The following is a 21,281-nucleotide window of genomic DNA, read 5'->3' on the forward strand; positions in this document are numbered from 1 at the left end:
CTCGGCAAATAATATGGACGCATCCCCACGGCTAGTTCAATGTCCGGGCTGCAGAAGCGTTCCTTCACACACACATGATCGGGATTGCACCACCTCTTGTTCACATACACGGCAATCCCGCCACCTCTCTTCTTACCGCTCAGTGTAACGGTTCTGTCCGCCCGAACAGTCCTGAAGCCGGGCACGACGCACTGTGGTCCAGGAAATCCGCGTGCAGCCATGTCTCCGTGAAACATATGACGCTGCACTCATGGACGTCCCTCTCAGTCTTTACCAGCGCACCGAGTTCATCCATCTTATTCGCCAAAGACCTCACATTCCCCGTTACGATCGCCGGTACCGAAGGTTTGTACTTCCTCCTCTTCGCCCTCCGCTTAGCGCCCGACCTGCAGCCCCGAGCCTTTCTCCATAGCTCCGCTCTTCAGGGTGTGGGAAAAAGCATGTAGTCAACACTCGTTGGATGGGTAACCAGGATTAATAAACATGGAGGAGTAACTCTTTAAGGTCACGCAAAGATGGGCTTCATTTAACAATGACAACAAAGTTGGGATTCAAACCACAATCGCCATTGTCAGTGTCACATTAGATGCTCTGTTGACCCATCCATACACCTCAAGGCCTTTACAAACCGGGCGACGTGACAAAGAAATGAAAATACTCATCAGTATTTCACATCAAAACTATTCATACCAAAAGCTATGCGAATCTGCGACAGCTGCAACACTTAAGAAAACGTGATTACCTTCATTCGGGGTGCGACAGCTCAAAAAACCTTATTCCGAAAGTATGACACCTTTTGGTGGTGTAATATTAGCATTCTGTGCGAAATGGCATTCTGCCTTTATGAAGAATCAAGTTTATTCAAACAGAGCCTTCAAGCATACAGAAAAAAAGCCCAACATGTTACTCCAGCCTACCTTCGATCACTTCATCGGCTCCCAGTGCATTGCTGAGCTGCTCACTGACGATGGTACAGTAACCTTTCGGTACTTTGGTCCAGTTCTCTGGAACAAACCACATGCCGACCTGAGATCTGTCACAACTGTGTCACATCTGTTCCATTTTATCGATACCTTTCGGAGGGCACATCGAGTTCACCTGTAATGAAATATGCTACACCAATTAAAGTGCCTTTCTTTGCCTTTACTGAGTGAGGACAGCCCTTTTTTAGGCACAAGCAGAAGTCGCATTAGAAAAGCCTAAACAAAGTGTTTGACCAACTGATCAACAATGCTCAGTCTCAAACATTTGATTAATTTGGTCAATAAAGACAAACCAGATGGCCAGCTTCTCAAGCTCCAAAGCTGCTCATACCCATAAGCGGACGCCGACACCAGCTTGATCAGCCTATCATGGTTTTGTCATGGCAACAGTTGCTCCATTCTCCCTCCTCCATTGCTCCTGTCTTAGCTCTCCCAACAAACAACACCAGAAAGAAAGAATCCTCACCAAAAGAGACATCCTTTACACATCCCGACCATCATTTTAAAACTACCATTCAAATGAATTCAAACTGGTGCGTAATGTTGCTGTGGGGCTCTTTCTGTTTTAGCCGTTGATTGCCGGCCTGATTGCCCCGTTCTTCCTCTTCCTTGACTGCCTTCTGTCTCTGCTAGGCTGCCTGTTATTAGTAGCAGCTGAGTTTGATATCTGCTGCAATGGCTCTGTGCCCCACAGTTTGGGAGCCATTGCATTAGCCATATCCTGCACATAATAAAAGTACTAATACAAAAAAATAACTCCATGAATAAATAAAAGGGGAATGTACACTATTCAAACTGGTATTGATAATGTCAGTATAGAGATGAAAGCCACATGCGGTGCAGTTGCTACGGTTAAGAGTACCATTACCTTTTTATGTTCTAATTTAAGCATTGCTTCTTGCATTTGCAAATTGCATATCTCGCACACAAAACTAAAAGCCTCTGGAAACCCAAATCCACAATAGCATTCTAGTAATTCAAGGTCTTACGTTCATACTGTAAAAGCAAGCATCCAAAAAGTATTAGTACTTAGTTTCAATCCAAATTCAAAATATTGTAGACTTGAACAGTGGTTTCCTGGGTGAAAGTCCTGTCTTGACCACCCATCCACCTCCACCCTATGCAGACTGCCGTGGATTATAATGACAAATGTATTTGTGGTTAATGTATAATGTATATGTTTCCTTGGAAACGTCATTGACAATGCAGTTTTATTGTACGGGAACGATATTTTGGTCACAATACCATTTAAAACAGCAAATTCTATCCAAGCCAATGAGTTTGTAGTTGGGGGTTTCGCTTGTTTGGGCGCAGTACATAACTTTTTGGCTTCGAGTGCAAGTTTGAAAAACTTTGACCTGTAAATTTGCGCCAACAGAAAGCCATGTTGACAGTGCTAACCTTGGAACTCATCTGGCTCTGCTGTATAGATCACTACAACAGCTACAGACTTCCAGGAAAGACCTTCTGTATTTATTTAGTATTCAATATTATTTCTGTTAAATGGATTTTTTTGGAAAGCACTCCATGCTCCCATCGACTGCTAATCTGTTTCCCAAGAACATAATGGCAATAGCCCCCACGTTGAAAATACCAAAAGTTGACTTTAATGGGGTTTAATCCTCCTAAAGGCTGAGTTTCTGGGTATAGACATGATTTCAGAGCAAAGACAGGGCGTTATTGAGTCCCATTCAGTCCCATCAGACATTTCATTTTTCACCCTTGCATCTTAGTGAACTGATTAACACGCACTCCAAAGCATTCCTCTCTGGCATCTCTGTCCTGTGTTGTCACATACATCATCAGTGGACAGCTATTCCTCCATGATGTCACTCTTCGTGGCTGATGGGAGATTTGTGACATAGCTGTATCTGTGAGATTCATGGAGGTGTGAAGGACGGCGAGTTGGAACGAGGCGGCGTCTTTTCCTTTCCCCCCCCCTCAGTGTAACAAGTCGTTACATACATTTGGATTAATTGTCCCGTTGAACGGGGAAGAGATTGACGAATAACAGCGTCGGGGCGGTTTACTGGGGACAACTGTAGGTGAAGGATAATTGTGTCGCCATCTACACATGGACACATGTGGTCATACACACTGATGGGATAGGAATAAATACTGTGTGCATGGACACATACGCATGGGGCTTCAATGCTGGCAAAAAGCAGGAGATTATCAATGAAAAATGTAACCGAATACATCAATAAATAATTGATCGTTAAAGTTCTAATCTAGTGCGTCCTGTGTGACATCAGTCGGTTGTGAATGAAGAAAAGGTAATTGTTTATTTTAACTGATGGTAATCTTTGGGGCTCAGACTCTTCGGGGAGCTTTCTAATGGAAAGGCATCTGCTCTGAGCAGCAGCAGGATGAACCCCCCCCCCCCCATGGAGTCCGATGATAAAACTGCAGGCTGAGTAAGATGATGGATCTGGGCAGTGATGGGGAGGCGGAGGGCTGCTCCCGTCAACCTGACCGGACCGCCGACACAAGATGTTTGCTGCCTCAAAACCACAAATTCTATAACAACTGTGCCCTCTTCAAAAAGTCCAGCACGGCTGTACGTTTAAAGAGATCATTTTGGGCCATTTCATACAAGCGACACAAAGGTAATGGTAACACTTTATAATAACTAATGCTTCATAGAGTGTAGTTAAGTATGAGTAAACATTGTTCCTACATTAACACTCAGTATGATATTCATAATAACAGTTATAGATGTTTTATTCCTGATTAATAAGCTCGTCTATTATGTGTTTTCATACTTTATAAATGATGTATTCCCCATTTGTAAATTAAGTACTATATATATATTACAAACCAATTATTAAGGAGTTGTAGATGATTAATAACATAAGTTATAAAGTGTAAGTAAATGATTAAGAACTTATTTAGATGTACATCATTCATGCATTTATATAATGATTTAGATATGCACTAATGTTAAAGACTATGTTAATATATGCTTTATAAACGCGTATTAATACACGACCAGCATTTTCTTAGTTTTAACCCGAACCGATCTGGAAATAACAGTAAAGGGAAACACCCTGTAGATCACCCGGCGGGTACCAGCAGGTGTCTCACTAGATGAGTCTGCTTAAGTACATGAACAGAGAGAGCGGCGCAGGTAACACTTTATAATAGGCATCATTAATAAATGGTAAACTCATAGTAAATAAAATGGAGTGAATTTAGTTCAGTTAGTTTCGTTAATTTACTGTTAAAAAAACTGACATTATTACTGATACTATTTACTTATTTATGTTATTGTAAGAGTTTATTGTTGCTCACATTATAACATTTGATATACTGTATTGAGAATTTGTTAATGATTACCAAAATATTTTTATACCTTTCAGAAAATGTTTGTGAAACCTCCTTAAACATTACATTGATAACACATTGTTAATGATTATTAAATACTTTGCAAAGCGTCTGAATGTAAACATTTAAATATAGATTAATGATCAATCATTTGTCAATGGTTCATTGTTTTTATTGTAATGTCAATTTAACTTTTTTAAATCTTTTTTGTTATAAACTAACTAAATGCGTATGCATCCCGTCAGCTAAATGATTTGGAGTAGCTGTCACACACAAACACACACACACACACACACAGAGCAGAGATGGAGTATTTCTCCACCGCCCTGCAGGCGTGCCGTGATGAATGCTAGCTATCTGGTGTTGTGTGTCTGCTGAGGGGAAGGGGCAAGAGTAATGAACATTTGTTGATCTGAACCCCAAGCTGATTGCGCACACACACACACACACACACACACACACACACACACACACACACACCTGCTTATACCCAACCTTGAGATCAATAGGTGCATTATTACATCCTCAGCCACAGGTTTGATAAATAGAACAAATTGGATTTGTCTGCAGAGGGGAAGAAAGCCTCCGGACTGGAATACAGCCTGAGTTACACAGAGTAAAGAGCAACACACTGTGACGGAGCCAAAGAACAAACACAAGGGTATCCTCACAAACTTTGATTTCCAAATAAGACAAGAAAATGGTTTTGTCTTCATCAAGTTTTTTTCAGATTTGCAGAAGAGATTGTGCATTATCAGTCCAATCTTTAAATCTGGTGAGCAAGACTTGACATGCAATTACAGACCCATCACCATCCTCCCAGTTGTCTCGAAGATACTGGAAAAAATTGTAGCAGAGCAACTCATAATACATCAAGAGACAAATCAGTTACTGTATCAACAACAATTTGGATTCAGACCCAAACATTCAACTGAGACTGGAAACTGCCATCTAATTGAGAAAATAAAAGGACTTTTGGATAAAGGTCATGCTGTGGGAGCAGTTTTCTTCGACTTAAAAAAGGCTTTTGATACTGTTAACCACAGTGTGCTGATGTCCAAACTTCACAAATTCCAATTTTCTGATCATGCCTCACAATGGTTTGACTCGTACCTCAGGGCAAGAGTACAATGTGTGAGAGTCAATGGGGAAAAGTCCACCATCCGTGCCAATAGCATGGGGATACCCCAGGGGTCAGTTCTAGGTCCTGTGCTATTTAGCATGTATATCAACGACCTACCTGAGAGCTGTCCTGGGGTTGGCTGCCCGATGTATGCTGATGATACAGTTATTTATACATCTGCCAGAACATCTAGCAAGGCCGCTGACCAGCTCACTGAATCATTACATTCTGTATCGCAATGGCTTGAGTCCTCTCACTGAACACTGAATGTAAAAAAAAACAGTGTCAATTTGTTTTTCAATACGTAAACGACACGAAAATGCAAGTTTTATGGTAGAAATAAAGAATGAGGTCATCAGTGAGGTTGACAATGTGAAGTATTTAGGAATCATCTTAGACTCTCATCTAAGATTTGATAAACAAGTGCGTAATATCAGCAAAAAGGTTAAGTCAAATCTCAACTGCTTCAGATTCATCAGAAAATATCTGCCATTCAGTACAGCTCAGCTCTACATGCACGCCATGATATTCTCACACCTATCATACTACCTGGTCACAAGCCTCACAATCAACCATACAACCCATCATATCACTGTATAACCAGACATTAAAAATGATGGACAAAAAACCAATGAGGTGGCACCATTGTCAGATCTTAGAGAAACACAATATGTTCAGCTTTCAAAGCTTTATAAGCTATTCCAACCTAAAGCTTGTTTTTAAATGCCTACATGGTCATGCTCCTTCCCTGCTTAATGCATTTGTTACACGACAGCAGCTCACCAGCAGAGTGAACACGCGGCCTCAGCGAACGGGAACTGTCACATTGCATTGCGCAAAGCCTCATTTGGACAATCAGTCTTCTCTGTTAAAGGAGCAAAACTATGGAACTGTCTACCAACTGAGTTGAAAATGCAACAACATTTTAATGTTTTTAATAGAGGTATTAAATCATGGCTAAAAGAGAAACAACATTGTTCTCACACTCCTGTAAACACACTTGCACTTTATGTATGTATCTGTGTATGTATTTGTGGATATATTTTTTATTTTATTTTCTATTTTAACTTCTTTATTTTCTATTTTTAACTTCTTTAAAAAAGCCTCCTGTGGACAGGTGTTGTAAATTAGCATTTCGCTACAAACACTTAACACAGTGCATCTGGGCTTTGTGCATAAATGTATGTCACAATTCTAATGCTACTGTGATGTCCATATCAAATAAAATAAACATAACATAACATAACATGGATGCTGAGTAGGCTGCTGCCCCCTGCTGGCCACAATGAAACACAGTGGAAATAAACATTTGCATTTTTAAATACTCTGACAAAAAAAAAGTTCCATTCAGTTGCATTATTCTGTTGTGGTTCAAATATGACAAAGATGGTGAATTTGAAGGATCGTTTTCTATCTCAGTCACTTCAATCACATCAGCTACAATTGTAGAGTAACTGCTTAATATAGAACAAGTATAAATGAATGGTGCACAAAAGAACATAAATAACAGAACTTTATCCCCCTCTACCGTGCTCCAAGATTATTATTGGCACCTCTGTCGTAAACGCAACCGAATCTTTTTCATTTTCTTCAGAGGCCTGAAGACGACCAACACAACGTATCCTCGTACAACGGTTCGCATGATATCCTTCGAAAAGTCACTCCTCATTCCCCTGCATGTTCCCACGTAAACCAGCAAAACATGTCAATAACCACTCGTTACATGCAAACTTTCTTTTCAGAATAAAAAAAGAGATTTTTGTCGAAACAGAATCAAACCGCTATCAGCCCGTGAGGTAAAGGAGATTTAAATAAATAAACGGTCCATGCAGAGAAAGTAGTGCCTGCTCATTATGAGGAAAGACAGGATGGACATCTACAGTATCTGAATCACTTGTAACATGTTGAATCAAACGCCAAACAGTCAGCAACAGCTGAGCCTGTTGCAGGTTTCAATATCCTTGATCACACGCATCATATTGTTGATCACAATGGCCACGCAAGTTTCACATTATATGGAAAATGATTCCTACTACATCTGCCAACTGTTTCTTTCGACATTAATATGAACTTACACCCAGTGGAAGAAAAGTCTGTGATTGGGATACATTTCCAGATATCGCTTCATCTCCAACAGCCCCTGAGCCGGCCCCATCCAGGAACTCGCACACTCTTCACACTCCACCAGCCCTTCAGGTCGGGTGTTCTGTGAGGTGTTACCGCTGATGAAAAGTGGAATCTCAGGGGAGATAACTCCTCTCAGGTTCACAGTGTTCGTGTCCACTGGCCTGTATTCCTTAGCTTGATAAGAACCGATATAAAAAGAAAAGAAAAAGCTGGATCAAAGAAGTATCTAGCAGAGTTCAAATGAATGGATATGCACAGCATGGAGGCTGCTGCTCATAAAACGTTAGACAGCCTTAGAATCCTTCCAATGGGTGCCTTGATTATTGTAACTCACTCCTCTACAGCGTCAGCGCTTGTTCCGTGGTAATAATAGGGCACCTCACCATGGGTTTCGTCTTCTTGTGTTTGACTTTAGGAATAATTCAGAGGCCATAATAATCCAAAATCAAATGGAAAAATCCAGACTGTGAATAAGAAGTGGGCGGAGTCACCGTGGTGTCACCCATTGGTTTGTGGACTGCCGTTATGAAGCCTCGAGTTTGGTATTTTGGCAGACACCATCTTGGTTTTTGGCTGTCGCCCTCTTGTTTTTTTTGGAGCCAGAAGTGACACGAGAGGGTCATGTTAAGTACAACCGAACACTGAACAAGACATTTTTAGGTGACCAAAATGTTACAATTAACTTTCATGAAGTGGAAACACTGTAAAATGGTTAGAGTTCGAAGACAAAAACACGGACAACTCCCAGACTAGACAACCCCGTGGCAGCAACCTGTCAATCACAATCACCTAAAGCTTTATGGTCTGCTTGACTCTAAATGGAGCATCATGCTGGATTGAAGAAGACTTGAAACTAGAGATTGAGACATAAACTAAATCTGCTGGTGTTCATGAGCATGTCTAAGGCACTGCCTGGCACCACTTGATTCTATAATTCCACGCAACCAAAGAAGAGTGGGATTATTAAATGACAAAAGGAGAGCACGTTTCAATTAGAGGGGCATCAGTGTTATCTGTAGAAAGGGGATCAGCTCTGATTAAGCTGTTCTGACATCTTTACTTTGATAGCAAAATCTGTTACGCATCTCTTTGACCAATTATGAAGCGTTAATCTGTTGGTTTCATCTGAACGAGGCCTTATTATCTGTGAGTGGGTCTGGTATTAGAGTGGGTCAGTCAATGGCCCAGTAACAATGCTGGGGCGGGGGGGGGGGGGGGCAGGAAATCGTGGCGATGAGACTGCCCAAACAGCATCATCACAAGGCATCATAAATCATCCAACATGTTATCAAACAGTTTACTCATTGCCCTCTATCACAGCTGTAGCACGCAGCCAATCACTATCCCTCGTTCTCTGCCGAGTGTACCTTTTTGCCGTTCATAAAAAGGATACAAATTATCAATATTGCGTAAATGATAAGTCGATCCCACCCCACGTCTCTCGAGCTTCCAGAGGGTCGTTGGAGAGCCTCGCAAACTCTGCACCAATGTGGTCATGCCGAACCGGGCTGTTTGGTATTTGCTCCCTTTTTACTATCGCCACAATTCAATTCTGCCGTTGGACCAATCGACATACCTGAAACTCACACCATGCCATCATAACTCCTGCCAAATCTTGTTTCATCTGTATTATGTGTCTGCAAATCCAGTTAAAAATTGTGAGTGGGGGGGGGGTTTGAAGCTACTGTTGCAAAATCAAATGATGCAGTTATTAATCAGAGCACTCATACTCATAAGAATGTAGAACTAGCAGAGAGCGCTAATATGTTACGGGTGAGGCATGTTGTACCAGTTGTTTGTGGTTTGCCGCTCTCTCCCTCTATCTCTCAAAGTTACTGTGAGGAACATTTAACTGGATATGAAACTGTGTGCTATTGATGCCTCTATATGACCAACATCAGGAAATGAGACCATCAGAGAGAAGATTGGCTTCGTCTATTAGTTATTCTTAACGCTTGTCATCAGTGCCACCGGATTCGATTCCGTGCAAAATCAGGTTAAATCATGAACCAACAAGTTCTGGATTCACTGCAGTCTTTGAACCTGCAGTGCTCGGAAACACTCACGCTTTCGTCCACAGGGACGGCCAAAACCAACAAACAACAAAATGACAGTTCCTCATAGTTACTTTAACAAACATTAAGAAGAAGCAGGTCAAGAAACCGAGCTAAGTGACGTGTTCCGTCTGTCTGTCTGTTGATCTCCTCCACTCCGTTTCAGTACCACGGACAGTGCTGCACCTGCACAAAACAAACATTGCAGTCCACAGTTCCCGAAAAATGGATCCAATTCAAGCTTACAAACATAAAAATATGAAGTCATCCTCCAAGAGTCAGCCTAGCCGTGCCATCGTGAGGTCACAATTCACACAGTATTGTACACAGGGAATATTAAACACACTACTTTCAATTTCTCCAACACGAGCGAGCAACAAAACAAGAATCCAAAAAAACTAAGCAGGGGCAAGATGGACCACGACATGGCTCTGGGTGGGCACGTGTCCCAGAAGATATATTTGGATGAATGAGCTGGTGTGTGAGCTGAACAATTTTGCTTGATCTTCACGTTTTTGAGGTGCAGCTGCTCAACATATTGGGCTTGATTTTGTCCGGTCCATCAGCGACTTGGCAGAGCCAGGTCTGTAGCTGCAGATCAAATGAAACATTCAGTCACGCTTTCTATGACGCCCATGTCCTTAATACATCATAAACATACCTGTAATGAGTTATGATCTGCTCATATATCTGTATAATTATAGTGAATAGCACTCAAGTATTCATAATAACACAATAAAAAATATCATATTTTATAATGACCTATAAGATCAAGTTTCCTAATACTTCATAATTACTGGTCAGAGTTCCTTTTTACAGGGATAGTGTAATAGAAATGTTTAGTTTTACTCTATAATCATCATTGTGTTAAAGCTTGTGTGAAAAGTAATATTGTAATACTTTATTAGCAGTACTAGTTACAATGCCAATAATACTCTAAATAATAAAAATAGTTTTTTACTGTCAAATAAAATGTGTACAGTTAAAGTGATTGTAAATTGTACAAAGGTTTAATAATGATAAGACATGATGTAAATAAATGAATGAAATGCTTTTAAGTCTTTTTTTCATTTCTCATGTAAACTGTGATTGAGTGATTTGAAATGATGCAGAAAATGAGTTGCTGTACGGAGGTGGGAAACGTAAATGTGTTGGAATATTGCTTTGCTGACATTTATTTTTTGGTGTGCATTCAAATGTTCTTTGATCTTGGTGCAATCAATTCAGGATAAAATTAAAAGAGGGTCTGTAAGACACTTCAATTACAAAACAACAGTCGCACCGGTAAAATGCTGACATACACCCGTATGTAGCTCGTATTTTGAGATTCACATTTGTATGACCTCCAAATCTGAGGCCATGGTGCTCTGCCGGAAACCGGTGGATTGCTCCCTCCAGGTGGGGACGGAGTGCCTATGCAAGCGAAGGAGTTCAAGTATCTCGGGGTCTTGTTCACGAGTGAGGGTAAGATGGAGCGGGAGATCGACAGGCGGATCGGTGCGGCTGCAGCAGTAAAGCAGGCGTTGCACCGGACCGTCTTGGTGAAGAGGGAGCTGAGCCGGAAGGCAAAGCTCTCAATTTACCACTCGGTCTACGTTCCTACCCTCACCTATGGTCACCAACTCTGGGTCGTGACCGAAAGGACAAGGTCGCGGCTACAAGCTTCCTCCGTAGGGTGGCCGGGCTCAGCCTTAGCGATAGGGTAAGGAGCTCGGCCATCAGGAGGGAGCTTGGAGTCGAGCCGCTACTCCTTCACGTTGAAAGGAGTCAGCTGAGGTGGTTCGGGCATCTCATCAGGATGCCTCCTGGACGCCTCCCACTGGAGGTTTTCCAGGCACGTCCAACTGGGGAGAGACCCCGGGGAAGACCCAGAACACGCTGGAGGGATTACATCTCCCAGCTGGCCTGGGAACACCTCGGGATCCCCCAGAATGAGCTGGAACATGTTGCCGGGAGAGGGAAGTCTGGGTCAGCCTGCTGGGCCTGCTGCCACCGCGACCCGACCCCGGATAAGAGGAGGAAAATGGATGGATGGATGGATTTGTATGATATATATCTTAGTTTCAAGTCATGAACAACTTGCTGGCAACATTGGCAGCAAGTATGTTTGGATGGATGGAAGTGATGGAATACCAAATATAATAGCATAAAAGAAACATACTTGCAGTGCTAGACAGATAACACTTCACACGTCTCTCCTAGAATGAAACAGCTTGTTAGCATGTTATTATCAGAATGACACTAAGGATATGAAAGGGAGCACCTGACTTAGCTGAGGTCCTTTTCTATTTCACATAAATCTATGGAGCATAACAAAAACAACAACAATCAGATCCAATTCAAGAAGACACAGCCCCGAGTCCGTTCTTTCACCTGCAGTTATTCCGTGAAGTGCAGACTTATTTTGGGGGTGAATGTGAATCCTTGATGGAATGATGATGGTCATTCTCAAATGGATGCCATAGGCTGGTGGTGTGTGTGTAAAGTAATCACAATCTGACTTGTCTTTTTGTTTTTTTTTGTGTGTTTGCAGTGAGGCTTCATCCTCAGCAGGCCGGCCTGTGGACCACATCAGCACCGGGAGATGTTGACACACCACATACATCGAGCACGGCCTGACCTTAAGAATTCATGCGCCTGGCAAACGTTTTGACATTTCATGGATTTGGATGCGATAGCCTGCGTCGATTGTGGAAAAGCGCCACAGTAATAATAGAGGCAATGTGAAAAGCATTGGCCCACTCAGAGCGGCTGCTTGGAGCGTTTCTGTCAAATCTCCTTTGAACTGGACTGACATCATTTGTCCAAACCTGAGCTTCTCTGAACGGCTAACAGACTTACGCTCAAATACACTGCAGAGTGAAGACACATTAAGAGTGTCGTCGTCAACAACAGATCAGAGCCGACAAAGAGAGATCCAGTTGATTACTGCATCGTCTAATTATTCTTTATTTCTCCTCAGAAATAAAGACTGCATTGCAGTGTTACTGGACATTACGATCATTACCGAAATGCAGATGTTTCCCTCTTAAAACGCGTGCAGCTGGTGCTGTGTGACAGTGCTTGCATGGGTTTACTTGTACAATTCAGGGGGACACAGGTAACGAGTGAGGGGAAGTGTGCGCAGTCTGTGTGGGTGATCTTTGTTGCCACAAGGCCCAGTGTGGTGTCGAGTCAGTCATTCACAGTGTGGCTGCAGGCAGAGCAGCTGAATAGGCATCCATTATCGAGAGTCATAGCAACACCAACAGGGGTCAACATTGGCTGAATGGAGGAGAATATCTGTGTTGCTAATACACATAAAGCAGCTGAATGGCTCACAGTGACTGGAGGTGATGGAGGGGGTTGTCAGCTTTCTGATCCGTCACCCCGCGGCCTCATATTTCCTCTTCACAGGCTTTGTATGACGGGACGGACTGAATTGGACCAAACTGGGTGAATTCAATCGAAAACCAATATTTGATTAAAATGCATTCTCGTTATCTTGATTGTGCCCACATTGGTGATTGGATTGAACATGCAAATTATTAAAGCGGGGATGACTAAGTAAGTCAACATGTGATGTGTCCCATGTCAGTGTTACTGCGACGGCTTGTCGCGGTTCCCTTAAGAATGTGATCACGCTGTACGGAATGCAGTGACACCAGGCATTAACGAGGGTTTTCGATCTGGATGTGGATATGAGTCCTCGGGGAGAAAAACAAATGTTAAAGCAGGTGTAAATGAAAAGAAGAGACATTGCAATCTTAACCCGCAGACCACATCTGGAGGTGCTGAGGTTCAAAATGTGATCAGATCTAAGATGCTGACGGTATCCAGGTACAGTTTGGCCTCATTTTAAGGAAGATTTTTCACATAGACTGTTCGTACCTATGCCGATTAAAAATAAATGCACTACAGTTCGTATGTAACCCACAAAATCACGGATGAGAGGGTGACGTGGTATGAAGAGCGACCAAGTCCGCCTAGGCAGGAGGTTGGATTGGATGAGTGGGGGAAAAAAGAAACAGGACTTTTACCCAGGAGATCGGTGTTCATGTCCCACATGACACTATAAGTTAACATTGACTTAGGCCATGTCCACACTACTTTGTTTCCATTTTAAAACATATCCTTTGCTACGTTTACACTGAGCGCTTCTTTGTGTGTTCATTTCAAAGTGATGTGTGTGTGAGGCAGAGATAGAGCAAGCCCTGCAATGTTGTAACTAAGTCTGAAAAATGTAATTTGTAAAACTTTTTACGAAATTTGTCTGTTTAAGTTTATAGAGGAAGGTTTTAGAGGAAGATCCGTTCATTATTAAAGACGACTATATTACTCTGTCATATTTGTTTTTAAACTAAGCAACCAATCTACTTCCTGTTTACACCGGCACCCACATGCCCAGTGTACGTGAATAGTCGTGTGATATTCATTTTCAGGCTTGTTAGTCTAGACAGAAATCGATGCTGAAATGCACGTGTGGATGGAGATGGTTTTTGTTTTGAATTAAAAAACGTATTAGTATGGATGTAGCCTTAGTTGCCACATAACTTCTGCAGTTAAGACAAAGCCATATACGTTGTTATTTCAGCCCAAAACCACAATATTTTCCTAAACCTAATAAAGTAGTGGGTTTTTTTGGCTTAAAGTTAAGGTGTTTCGAACACAGTTATTTTAATCAAAGGCACAATCTTTACCTCAACCTAATCAAGTAGTTTTGCCTAAACATGACCTGACCGCTCATGGTGCTGTACATTCTTCGGAAAACACAAAAAAATAACAAGATAACTTTTCCGAAGATAACCCAACCGTTTGAGATCAAGTCAAGACACGGTTGCTTGTGAAATCTAGGAAAGAGTGCAACTTGCCTTAATCAGTTGGACCACGTTGGACCACTCAGATTCTTCCTTATTATAAAGCTCGACAAGGTTTGTGAAGTTGATATTGATCACTGTCCCATAACTCTGCACACTTCCAATGCACTGCAGTAAGTCATTTGGTTGTCATACAAACCATTCAACAATCTGTAGATCTTGTTAGAAATTCCTTCTTTCTCCCTTTATCATGTTTGCAGATCTGCATAGCGAAAATGTTTGAGTCAGGGATGTTTTATATCTGATTTATGGTTCATGCAAATCTCCTAATTGGATCCATTTCCAACTATTTCCCATTTAGTTTTTATTATGGAAATAAGTGTTGGCCAGGGCGAGCTATTCTCTGCTCCCCTTTTGTAATTACCTTTAAGTAAACTGCTACTTTCTTGATTATAATTCCAGTTCACAGCATTGTATGGCTATGTTGCATTGTATTGGGAATATAATCCATAACAAATGTTTCTATATAAATAGGCATTCTGTCTCTTTCTGTGTTTTCTGTCTTTGTTGACAAGGGCCTTCAGGATCTGGGTGTGTTGGCGTTTCTAATTGATCTTTTTATTCACAATTAAGTAGAAAATGTCTCAGCTCCAAATAGGCCATTAAAAATTGCCAGCGTCTCACAGGCTTTTACCCACCGATTAATAACTTGTTTCTGTCGATCAGATATTCCCTTTTTCGATTGCATTTAATGCCTCAAAAAGCTTTCAATCATTCAAGGTAAGATTTAGCATCACACGCGTTTCAAATTCTCATTTCTTTATTCAGACACTTGTCCCACGCCCTATTGCCTCCAGCTGTACCGTAATGCTTCATAATTTAATCTGAGCTCTGACGATCATTAAGCATCATTAAGCACCATTAAGCCAGGGCCACTCTTAGTCACCTTGACTTGAGAATGAGTATTTGATCCCATGGTCTCATTAGGGTGTAACGCTGTTGAATCAACAATGTATTGTAATGGTGACAATGAGAGTTGACATGAGTTTTTGGCTCAGAACCAAGCACAGTTCAGAGAAATTTGACTTTAAAAACAGTTAGGAATTGAAAGGTGAGGAAAAGTTCTAAATAACAGGAAGTGCTCTACAAACCAGCGCAACTGTCTATAATGGATGACACCATTAACGCACATGACTGACTTTGCTTCTTCACCGGAGTCTTTGTGCTTTCTCGCCTCGCAGGTTTCCTTGTATCCTGGTGATACCTGGACCCTGGTCTGGCCTCCTGCCGTGGTTCTGTCATATGCATTGAATGTGCTGTAACTCTGTAATGTTGTTCATTCTGTGCACATGATATATATCGCACTTCTGTTCATCCTGATAGAGGATCCTCCTCTGCTGCTCTCCCACAGGTCTCTTCCTCTTCTCTCCCCGTTAAAGGGTTTTTGGGGAGTTGTTCCTGTTCTGTTGCGAGGGTCCTGGGACAGAGGATGTCGTATGTGTACAGATTGTAAAGCCCTCTGAGGAGAATTTGTGATTTTGGGCTGTACAAAAATGAATTGAATTAAATTGAGTATAATAAGCACCAAATTGATTATATGTAACCCCAAACAATCCCAAAGTTGTCATTGGAGAAACATTAACATGAGTTGGGTAGACGACTGTCATGAGGACACGTCTTATCTCACTGTCCCCGCCATCAGTCTCACTTCCTCTCTACACATTTCTGGAAAACTCTCTGGGTCTCGTCATTCTCCACCGGTCCAAGATATGCACTCGGACATTCCGGCCTTTCCACCTCATCTTCGCACGAGACTTCTTTACTAGTCCACCCGAACCCGAGGACCAGAGGACCCGAGACCTGACTGGGTTCAGATCCACGGCTTATACGGTCAATCGGGTCCAAGATGGGTGCCTTGCTGTTTCAATCAGCAACAAGGCAAAAACAGAAAACTCTGAGGTGTTTTACCATTTTCCTTGGCAAGACGGATGGACGCCAGCTCAGGAAGTACAACCTGTACTTCTGTTTTACTCCACCATCATCCAGTCTGTTCTCTGTGTGGTTTGGATCAGCCACTAAACAGGACGGAATCAGACTACAACCGACTGTCAGGTCTGCAGAAAAATGCATTGGTTCCAGCCTGCCCTCCATCCTGGACTTGTTCACCTCCAGAGTCAGGAAACGGGCTGGAAAGATCTCTGCAGACCCCTCACACCCTGGACACAAGCTGTTCCAACTCCTCCCCTCTGGTAGGCGCTACAGAGCTCTGTACGCCAAAACCACCAGACACAGGAAGAGCTTCTTTCCACTGGCCGTCACTCTGATAATCACGTAATCAGACATACTGCACTATTACCACCATTTGCACGATTACCACCATTCTGCACTAATATCCCAAATCCATTGTCCATTGTTGTTGTTATGTTCATATATATTCTTTGATAAATATTTATATTGTACATAGTAGTTACACGTTTAATGTTTATGCTTAGTTTCTCTGTTCTACTTTGTTGTCTTTAATGTCCTTTTTTGTTGTTCTCTCATACATGGCCAATAAAGCTGATTCTGATTCGGAACTATCTGCATTACGGCCAGCAAACGAAGAGAAGGCTTTTAACATTAAACTAGGTAAGACAAAAAATGTAATTTACATTAACTTATTAATAGCAATCTGCTGTGAAATCTGTGATGATTGGGCCTGTGGCTCCGTCAGGTTCTGCTCCGACATTTTGTGTTCTTAAAAAATGACGCAATGCAGAAGCACTCTAGATCAGGCAATGAATAAGGTCAATGGGCAAATAAAACTGCTTTAAAGCAGCGGGAGTAAGGAGGATGGATCCTGCACTTGTGACGCACATCAGAGTACATGCTGTGTATTCTGTATGTATTCTGCATGCAGGAGACCAAGAACTCCATTCAGAGATGGGTTGACACTAATACAGTCAATGCCCTAATATGGATGCATTCATGGACATTGACCATGAATGTCCATTTCTGAGAGGTTCTGGGCATTTCTACAAAGTTTTTGTACACACAAATATATGATTGTACATGTCTATTTGCATTGTGTCATCCTCAATAATATTGCATTCCCAGCCCCTAGCTCTAAACCGAACTATCACAATTCCACCCCTTGCCTTCAACAGAACCTGATTCTGACTGGAACCCTAACAACAAGTTTAAACCCTCAAGCAGCACTGAAGGTCCAGCCGAAAGTGAAGACCAGCCAAAAATATCTTCCTTTTGCACATATGTCCTCTCAGTCCCCAAGTCTAACATACACTGAACTATCAGGGTTAGCAGCAGTATTGGTGTAAATGCATGCTTGTACTGTGTGTATACGTGTGCAGACTACTGTGAGAACTGCATCTTTGTGAGTATTTGTATTCATATCTGTTCCATAGAGGACAGCCCCTTCTTCTCCGAGGAGCTGCCCTGCTTTCAAAAGACTAAAATAAATCCTCACGTACTCTCTGTGTCTCTCACTGTCTCATTATGTTTGAAATAGATGTTTGACCATGGCATTTTGTCAGTAAAGAAAGTCAATGTATGAATTATGTTATTCGAAAATAATTTGTTGTACAAATATGAATGGTTGTGGCGCAGTCTCATCGCACAATACTTGAAAATATTAGATCCAGTCAGTAACCATGTAAAATGTATCGCCATTAACTAACTGGTCGCCTGATGATCAGACTGAAATACCATTTTGATTCATTTCATTGATGTTGGATGTAGGGATCATATTAACTTCTGTGTCGGAGGGGTGACTATTTTGGTATGTTTTGCCTCAACCAATTAATAGTAAGTTATGATGCGTTTTTTGGTGCTGGGCAACGATTACAATTTTTAATCGCGATTAATCGCATTGTTATGCGCAAAGTTCAATAATGAATGACAAAAATTAAAGAAAAACAAATCCACTCATTAAGTTGAACAGTTAAAAATATAAACAGAGAAAATAAAGCCAACTTTGGTACCCCTTATAAACTCTGCCTGACAATTCAACATCCTGTAGTCGCCTCAAGTCAAAGACATTTTACAAATATCCCAAACTCTCCAAACATTTTTAATTGATTTCTATTACATGTTGATTGAAAAATTCACAGCAACACAGCCTTACTTCAAATAATTGATTTCGTATGTGATTGGATGAGAATAGGTTATTTTACTTAATGTAATAGGTGTTATATGATGATATAAATACTAAGCATTGTTTAAATGTTTTCTGTTATTGTTTAATGCATTCTATTACAATATAGCCTACCTATTTTTAAGGTTGGTTCCAAATTTATTTCATCATTCATTTCACTTTTTTTCATTCTTTCTTGCTCATTTAAAAATACTAATAAAACAGGTGGTGGGATGATGAGGTGTTTTTATTTTTAAATTTTTTAAATACCTAACCAGCTGCTGTGTGTCAAACCTGTGAGACAACCATTCCGGCTGCTCATGAAGATTAACACTGCTGTCCTCAAAACTACACGTCTATAAATGCACAGAGAGAGGCTCAGGAACTTATCTGTACTTAAAAGACTCCAACTCCCACATTTCTGCGGGAAGTTCCTTTCACTTATTTGCTTCAATCACTTCTGAAGGAAAGTTATATTTTTCATGACATTTAAAAAGGTTTGACTAAGTTGAGTTTGGCAGCTGGATTAAAATGCGGACTGAGACACGGAAGCAGGAAAGAGAAGGAAGAGAGGATGGAAATCATGTAATTCCACGATAAAATATGCTGTCATTTAACTCTACTCGTAGCTATTAGAAAATGAATTCCTCATGTCCACATGTCTATAAAAGCTGTTAAACACTTGGTGTGAAAACGTGATTCATAAAACCAGAAATAGCTCATACGGATCCAGAAGTACAAACATTCCCAGGTTACCTCTAATGTGTGTGTGTGTGTGTGTGTGTGTGTGTGTGTGTGTGTGCGTCTCCCACACTACCCACGCAACACTGGAAATACCCCCAGCAGCCTGAACAGGCTCATAGTTTGAAATGCCATATTATTAGCAAATACTGTAACTATCCCAGGTAGAGAGAGAGAGCTCTATATTGATCCATCAGCATCAAGCCATCCATACATCCCTATATCCATCTCTATATCCATCCATCCATCATCCACCCCTATATCCATCCATACATCTCTATATCCATCCATCCATCATCCACCCCTATATCCATCCATACATCTCTATATCCATCCATCCATCATCCACCCCTATATCCATCCATACATCTCTATATCCATCTATCATCTATATCCAGCCAGTGATCCATCTATCCACCCATCCATCCCTATATCCATCCATCCACATCTATCCATCCATCTCTATATCCATCCACCCACATCTATCCACCCATTCATCCATCTCTATATCCATCCATCACTATATCCATCCACCCACATCTATCCACCCATCCATCCATCTCTATATCCATCCATCACTATATCCATCCATCACTATATCCATCCACCCACCCACACACATCTCTATGTCATCCATCCATCCACCCACCCACACACACACACCTCTATGTCATCCATCCAGCCATCCACCCCTATATCCATCCACCCACATCTATCCACCCATCCATCCATCTCTCTATCCATCCATCACTATATCCATCCATCACTATATCCATCCACCCACCCACACACATCTCTATGTCATCCATCCATCCACCCACCCACACACACACATCTCTATGTCATCCATCCAGCCATCCACCCATATATCCATCCATCCACATCTATCCATCCATCTCTATGTCCATCCACTTGTTCACTCACCTGTCTCTGATCACTAATCAAGCCACTATATCGACTCCTGCCTCCCTGACACACATTGCCAGAGTGTTCTTTGCTTTTCTATGCCAGACTCTCCAGCACTCTATCACAGACTGATCTCCTGTTACCGATCCTGCCTGTCCCTGGTCTACCCATCTCGCCTGACTCCCGGTAAACCCACCAGCCTTCTGTTCCTGACTCTGATTAACTCTGCCTGCTGTATCTGCAAGTTTGTAACGATCCCTGGAATCGTGTGTGTTGCATTTGGGTCCATATATAACCGGTTACAATGATGTTCATTTAGTAAATGATGGTCCATTTAGAGTCAAATAGACCAAAAAGAAAAAGTATGATTTAGGGCGTGGCTACCTTGTGATTGACAGGTCGCTAACGCAGCATTGTCCGGTAGTTCAGAAGTTGTATGTATTGATTAGTTTTAAATCAGAACAGCAGCACAGCTTTAGAAAACAGTGCTTTGTTTTTATAATTAGTATTTTCCTTAAAGCGACACCGATTGTAGTCTTTCAGTACGGGTGTCTTGCTCCTTTTGTAGGATATCTGTTCCCAGGCGCCAGGGGCGGACTGGGGGAAAAAAGTGGCCCGGGAGTTATTGTCAGACCGGCCCACACAATACACGGCGCGCTGCCCGCTCAATACACGGCATGTATTTCGCCGGTCTACGGCGGCCATTCGCACCTCCGCCGGTCCCGCCCTGACCGTCGCCCGGCACGACCGCACGCCGCAGACCGCGGTTATGGAGAAACGTTTTAAAAGCACCGTAGTGTCCAGCCGTGCTATGGCGTCCTCGGATCGCGAGGAGTATAATGTCAGTTTATACTGTTGATACAGTTTTCACTGATTATTGACTTTCGGTATTAGAGTCAATTGAACGTGTTCTGTGAAGCATATAATATAGTCGGGGCCGGCGATGTCAGAGACCGGCCCAAACCCCGTCGGCCTACCGGGGATTCCCCCGGGATCCCCGATGGGCAGTCCGCCCCTGCCAGGCGCCCTTTGTCTCATCATCTGTCCATGGAAATATCAACTCTGACAGTTATGTTCACATTAAAATGTTGG

At 42.0% G+C, this 21,281-nt stretch overlaps 1 protein-coding gene across 1 annotated transcript in view; it reads right to left on the reverse strand.

The window, feature by feature from the left end:
- The window catches only part of LOC306797681 (NT-3 growth factor receptor-like), a gene marked incomplete at both ends in the record, with an annotated part of 225,650 nt that overhangs the window by 115,024 nt on the left and 89,345 nt on the right, over positions 1-21,281 (reverse strand). The window lies entirely within an intron of this gene.

The sequence above is a fragment of the Melanostigma gelatinosum genome, assembly GCF_949748355.1.
Source record: "Melanostigma gelatinosum genome assembly, chromosome: 1".
Taxonomy (NCBI): domain Eukaryota; kingdom Metazoa; phylum Chordata; class Actinopteri; order Perciformes; family Zoarcidae; genus Melanostigma; species Melanostigma gelatinosum.